This window comes from Ictalurus furcatus, chromosome 19 (assembly GCF_023375685.1).
Source record: "Ictalurus furcatus strain D&B chromosome 19, Billie_1.0, whole genome shotgun sequence".
NCBI lineage: Eukaryota > Metazoa > Chordata > Actinopteri > Siluriformes > Ictaluridae > Ictalurus > Ictalurus furcatus.
This window is the reverse complement of record NC_071273.1, coordinates 25,126,085-25,133,584: the sequence shown is the minus strand read 5'-3', so window position 1 is coordinate 25,133,584 and position 7,500 is coordinate 25,126,085. Positions and strand designations below refer to the sequence as shown.

The 7,500-nt window shown below is 42.5% G+C and overlaps 1 protein-coding gene across 1 annotated transcript in view; it reads right to left on the bottom strand.

Moving 5' to 3' along the window:
- pawr (PRKC, apoptosis, WT1, regulator) overlaps positions 1–7,500 on the bottom strand; it is a 45,101-nt gene that overhangs the window by 35,376 nt on the left and 2,225 nt on the right. The window lies entirely within an intron of this gene.

The window sequence follows — 7,500 nt, the reverse complement described above, 5'->3', positions numbered from 1 at the left end:
ACTGGCACAGTGATCCGCTAGTGTGCTAACGCGCTAGCTGAAGCGTGATGTGCTAAAATCAGCATCGCTGCTTAATCAGTTCACAGCGCAAAGCATCCAACAAAAGTGGGCGTGTCCTCACCGAGAAACCACAAAGAAGCGTAAACTCCTCTGTCCCGAAGACGGTTACACAGCGCTGACACTGGAGACTCCTTCCATAAACCTTCCATTTAACAGAAAATTTCACCGCATCAAGTTATTTTAATGTTTGTTATCAGTGGAGCGTGCGCCGTACACGTCCCTGTGAACGAGCCGTCACTATGGAAACCATAACCTATTAGAACGAGCGCGTTAATATAAACCCGCGCTACTGTCAGAGCTGCTGTTATAGAAGACTAATCACCATCTTCTGACCAATCACAGTCCAGTATTCAGTGTATAAACGTGTAAATATAAACGTGATGATGAGTGTAAACTGTAACTGATTCTGTGCTTTTTGTTAGCAGTGTGTTAGTGAGTTCAGGTTGAGCTCTTTCCTTCCTGTGTGTGTGTGTGTGTGTGTGTGTGTGTGTGTGTGTGTGTGTAAGGAATGAGGCTTTGTGGTTGGACTGAATGTGAAGAATGAGTAATCACACTGAGTCGCTGCACGTTTTAGCCTTTCTCCAAACAAGGGCACATCAAAACACCAAATTCCTCTGGGATAACGTCATCACATACCTGTCTCTCTCTCTGTCTGTCTGTCTCTCTCTCTCTGTCTGTCTCTCTCGCTGTCTGTCTGTCTCTCTCTCTCTGTCTGTCTGTCTCTCTCTCTCTCTCTCTCTCTCTCTCTGTCTGTCTGTCTGTCTGTCTGTCTGTCTCTCTCTCTGTCTGTCTATCTCTCTCTGTCTGTCTGTCTCTCTCTCTCTGTCTGTCTGTCTCTCTCTCTGTCTGTCTCTCTCTCTGTCGGTCTCTCTCTCTGTCGGTCTGTCTGTCTGTCTTTCTCTCGGTCTGTCCAATTCTCTCTGTCTGTCTGTCTCTCTTTCTATCTGTCCGTGTCTCTCTCTCTGTCTCTCTCTCTGTCTCTCTCTCTCTCTCTGTCTGTCTCTCTCTCTGTCGGTCTCTCTCTCTGTCGGTCTCTCTCTCTGTCGGTCTGTCTGTCTGTCTTTCTCTTGGTCTGTCCAATTCTCTCTGTCTGTCTGTCTCTCTTTCTATCTGTCCGTGTCTCTCTCTCTCTCTCTCTCTCTCTCTGTCTCTCTCTGTCTCTCTCTCGGTCTCTCTCTCTTTCACTGTCTCCAATCTGATATCTTATCACATTATTGTTTTTCATAACTGGAGAAAGAGAAATATGACTGACACTGAGACGACCCAGACACGATCCTGTGAACTTTTTAATTACAGTGAATATTTATTTACCGACACGCAGACAGCCAATCAGATCCACCATCGCGATTCTGAAGCTTGTGGCCAGAACAGTGCACAAAACAAAAAGGCACTAGCAGTGATGTAATGTTTACTGTGTAACCTAGCGAAACATTCAGATTAACACTGGTCTATAGGTTTCATTTCACTGCAGTACATGTCTGCCTGTCTACCTGTCTGTCTGTCTGCCCACCCGTCTGTCTGTCTATGCATCTGCCTGCCTAACTGTCTGTCTACGCATCTGTCTGTCTGTCTGTCTGCCCACCCGTCTGTCTGTCTATGCATCTGCCTGCCTACCTGTCTGTCTACGCATCTGTCTGTCTGTCTGTCTGCCCACCTGTCTGTCTGTCTGTCTATGTGTCTGTCTGCCTATCTGTCTGTATACATTTACATTTATTCATTTAGAAGACGCTTTTTATCCAAAGCGACTTACAAATGAGGAAATGTATACATGTCTGTCTATGCTCCTGTCTGTCTACGCATCTGTCTGTCTACGCATCTGTCTGTCTACGCATCTGTCTATGCACCTGTCTGTCTACAAGCCTGTCTGTCTGTCTGCCTACGCGTCTGTCTGCCAACACGCCTGTCTGTCTACCCGTCTACTATCTGTCTACATGTTTAAATACAAAACTGAGAGCTAGTAATCACAGTGTCCTCGTGTTATCAGTCACAGGTCACAGATTTTCTCCCCGATTTAGTCCCACCCACCTGCCAGCTCTCCCCTATAAGGGGGCATCATAACACACTCGGAGGAAAGCGCTTTCCACCCACTTCCACATGCACGAGCTCACAGAGGCCCACGATTGGCTAGAACTGTGATTTATATGACAGAAAGTATGACACCCCCCCCTCCCCCCCTTCCTTGTACCCCCCTCCCTAAATGAAGTCACAGTACATTTTTCTGTGACATCCCATGATGTCTTTTTCCGAACAGGTTTTTTTAATTACACTGTCAAACTCTGTTTAGAAGTATCTGATTTCATGTAAAAATAAATATATAAATAAATACTGAAGTTTTACTTTTTGTAGAAATTGTATACAATTTTTTCATAGATTTTTAAAAAATGCAACACCACCATTTGGCTAGCAGATGGTTACCAAACCTATACATCATGATCTACATCATGTATCGTAAAATAGCACTAGCTCCTTCCATTTGACATTTTTATATCATCAGATGAGTCACTAACTGGATTTTTTGTTTCATCATGTTACTGAACAAAACTATCTCCTCTCTTTCAGCAAGATGTGACATGAATAAGTGTGTGTGTGTGTGTGTGTGTGTGTGTGTGTGTGTGTGTGTGTGTGTGTGTGTCTAAACACAACATGAGAGCTAGCAGTCTCATGACTGTGGGATTAAGGAAAAAGAAAACAGACGAGTCAAAAATAATCCGTTGCTGTCAGATAGCTGAAGATCTGAGAATTCCAACGAAAACTGCCCCACAGGCTCCACTCATGATAATTGCCCCTTTGACTGCAGCTCTGAGATCATCATAACCCTGAGATTCCACCCAAAACTGCCCCTTATGCTAAAGATGTGAAACCTTTATAATGGTCAAATCCAATCCGAGACCCTCAAAATGCCTCTTGGGCTTCAGTTGCGATATCATCACAGCCCCGAGACTCCACCTGAAACTGCGCCATAGGAGACCCTCTAAATGCTCAAACTCCCCCAGAAGCCGCCTCATACTCTTGTCACCAGTCCTCATAACCCTGAGATTGCACCTGGCACTGCCCATTAGGTTACACATCTAAGACTTACATAGGTTTCACAGGGTCATAAAGATCTTCATAACTGCACCTGTAACTGCCCTTCATGTCTCTTAAACTTCCCCCAAAACTGCCAATTAGGCTGCAATTCTGAGATCCTTAAAATTGATCTGAAATTGCCCCATAGGATGCAGATCATAAAGCTTCTACACCACCTGCTCCTTATGAGACCTTCAAAATCCTCTAATTCTATCTGAAACTTCCCCATAGACTGCAGAGCGGAGACTTTCGCAACACTCGCATCCCACCTGAAATTGCTCCTTAGGCTGCGGATTGGAGACCCTCAAAATGCTCAAACGCCACCTAAAACTGAGTCCAAGACTCTCATCTTTATTGTACTCCATCTGAACCTTCCCCAGTGGCTGCAGATCCGACACGCTCAAAACGCTTAAACTCCACCTAAAATGCACATTAGGATGCTAATCTGAGACCCTCATTATCCTTATAGTCCACCTCAAACTGCCCCTTTAGGCTACAGATGTGAGACACTCATAACGCTCAAACTCCATTTGAAACATATGAGGCATTCAAAATGAAGTATGATGAATGAAGACAGGTGACCCTCAACGCAATCCACGTGAAACTGTAATTTAGGGGACTCCAGCTAAAACTGCCCTATAGGTTTCAGTCTTGATTTCCTCAAATACCTTCACTTCATAAAGCTTTAGTTGCAAAGCCCTCAAAACCTTGAGACTCCACCTGAAACCTGCAAATCGCACAAACTCCACCTAAAACTGCCCCTTAGGCTGCAGCTCTGAGACACTCATAACCCTATAAAACTGCCACCTACCACATAACTACAGAATATTTGACAGTAAATGTGACTGGTTTAGAGAAACAAGACGTTTACGTTGAAAGTGCAGACACACAAATGAAAGCCAGATGTGGGAATTTTTATCTTCATATGAATGCCTGCAAGTCGGCCAACTGTCAAACGCTGCTATCACTTATTAGCGCAATGCTAATATACACACGCAATTTATGAAGTGTGCTGAGAGACATGGATATGAAAGTTCATACTATAAAAACACAGCAACGACTGTCCATCTGTGTGTGTGTGTGTGTGTGTGTGTGTGTGTGTCTGTATGACTGAAACTACTGGTGTTGATATGAATCTCTCCTGAAGTCTGCTGACAGAAGCTGCTCTCGGCCAAGAGTCCACCAGAGACCCATAATTCACAGCAGGTCACAAACACACACACACACACACACACACACACACACACACTTCAAACCTCCCTCATTGACATTCTCATCTTCATTACTACTTTGGAGGACAAATGAGAAAACACACTCACTCATGCGCGCACGCGCGCACGCACGCACACACACACACACACACACACACACACACACACACACACACACACGGGTCCAAAAGTCTGACTCCACAACCAGAGCCTGTTTTATTTAATCAGCTGACACATGCACACTCCTCACACACACACACACACACACACACACACACACACAGTGTTAATTATTGTTCTCTCATAACAACTAGTACCTGAGCTCGTTACAGTTATGACACTCTATACTGCTCTCAGCCAATCAGAAGACACCGTACCTGAATTACTAAAGAATCTCAGTTAATAAACATACTCTAAATAAGACTTATATTAATGTTTGCTAACTGATGAAATCTGAAATCAAATATTGTTCCTTCACTCATCCACTTCACACTGGAGGGCATGCATGTACTCGCCTGGCACGGTGTAATCCCCCTCCGAAACCCTAACATTAGAGCCTGGCACATGCCCAGTTCCCAAACTACTTAATGCTGCCCCAGGGGAGAAGATAATAACAGGATGTGCATGGGTGAGGAAGACGCTGATCTGTTTCCAACAACTGCTACATATGCTGCAGGTCTGGGGAACTCATACAGTGTAATAAAAACTGCCATATAAGCAGAAAAATTGGGGAACTCACATACTGTAATAAAAACTGCCTTATAGGTAGTAAACCTGAGGAACTCACATACTGTAAACTGCTTTGTAGGCAGCAAACCTGGGAACTCCTACTGTAACAAAAGTTGCCTTACAGGCTGAAAACCTGGCAAATTCACGTAGTGTAATAAAAACTGCCATATCGGCAGAAAACCTGGGGAACTTGCATAGTCTCATAAAAAATGCCTTAAAGGCTGAAAATCTGCGGAATTCACAAAGAACTAAAACTTCACAATTATCTGATAAAATGCTCAGTATTCTAAAAATCTAGGAACCTTAAAATTGTTTTCAGTTCAAAGGGCATTAGGCATCATAGGTTAAATGCTTTAACAGCAACATAGACTTAAATCCTGAGTATTCATAACCCTATAGAAACAGCCTCACAGGCATACAGAACTAAAGCTCCACAATGCTTGAACAACTTAAAACTTGAGCATTTTATAACTTTATCATAGAAATTGCCCGACAGAGTAAAGATGTAAAAAGCACATTAGAACAGCCCTTTACATGGGATGGAAACTTTGCATAGAGAAACTGGTTGTGCCCTATAGGATCCAGGCTTAAAAACTTCATAACCCTGGAATTTCATGACTCTTTGATATTGCCTGCCCCAAAGGCTAATTATCTGAAAAGTCTTAACCCCTAACATCTATAACAGAAACAGGGACCATAAAAATCTTGTAGCAGAAAACACACCGTAGGTTCACAGCCTGATATTGCAAAACAACTAACCTGCCCTATAGGCCATATCCCATTCCAACAGTAATGACAGACCAAGCAAACGCCAGTCTGTCATCTGGTTTCACTGATTAGACCAAATGTGTCGGTTCCCTGTAAAAGAAGTGAGTCATTCATCTGAAACACATACTAACATCTGGAATTTACTCTTTAAAAAAAAAAAAGCCCCTAAGGCACTGTCTCCATGTTTGGAACATGGAAACACAACTCAAACCAGTACACATGTCAACAGCACTGCAATGTCTTGTTATAGGAAAGTAATCCAGGAACACCCTCACACGTAACAATCACCAGCCGAATTCACAAATCACACCCAGCCTTCTGCGACTGTCCTAATGGGCATGGCCTAACATTCTAACAAGCCTGCTTGATTGACAGCCTTTATGACAATTATGCTAAACAGAAGAAGTGACGCTAACTAATCCCGATCGCTGTAACACCACAGTGATACAGAACGTGCGGAGAAATTTCAGATCTTGAATCGTTAAGGTCGTCGTGACCCGTTTCAGTACGGTACTCTCAGCTCTCGGTACTTCCTGGTCAATAAAGACATACCATCTCTCTTGAGCAGGAACTAAAATGATTCTGGAACTATGGAACTAAAATCCCACCAGGTTCCTGTTCCTGAAAAACGAATTGCTCGTTAGTTAAATGCCGCTAACAGGAGACCACGTTTGTTGGCAAAACCACAACAAAACCGAGTTGTCTGCACAGCGAGCAACCGACGACGCTACAGTAAGAGATGATTTCACGTGGACGTGAAGTAGCTTCTCGGACTCTCCACGGCGTTCACGGCGTGTTTGCGAATACTTTTCGGTGGACAGGCTGAGATTTCTGGAGCGTGTTATGTAAAGAGGAATGAGTCGGTGAATTACGATGTTGTGGTTTGGACGCTGGGTTTCAGGCTGTTTTTCCACGTCAGCTCCGCGGCTACGTGATGAACGGCACTGACTTTGGACAAAACGGAGCTGGCAAGCTGAAGGAACGCGAGCGTGATAAATAGACGGTACATCTCCTGTGATGTTTTCATGGTTTCTTAGAACTCTCATCTGATGAAGGGGATTATGGGATTGCTTCTTTCTTTCTTTTTTTTTTTTTTATCCAAGAAGGACACAAACAGGCAGAACACCTTCTGAGGGAACTTCTGGGGGAACTGGTGGATTATAGAGGACATCAAGAGCTCAAATAAATAAATAAATAAGCAAATAAATAAAGAAATAAAATAAACATAATACAAAAAAAGAAAGAAGGTTTACATTTATGATAATTAAATATATGTTGTTGTAAAATACCAGTAAACTTCACAATAATCTTTATTTTCAAATGATATTTTTATAATGAAATTCTGCCTTTCAAAATTCTATTTATTTGTATCGATTTATTTATTTACATTATTAAGGCTGATGTAAATTAAAAAATTTTCGGTAAAAACACCAGTTAGAAATACGTCAATCTTTTATTATTAAAAAAAAAATGTACTGTAAATGTAGATTACAATAAAAAATATATTTTTTATTTAAGTATTCTGAAAGAAATCTATCTATCTATCTATCTATTTATTTATTTATTTTAAACAGCTTCCATAGTGGCTCAGCGCTTTATGAACTACTGATCAGAAGGTTGTCACTGTTGGGTTCTTGGACACGCCCCTTAACCCTCAACTGTTTAG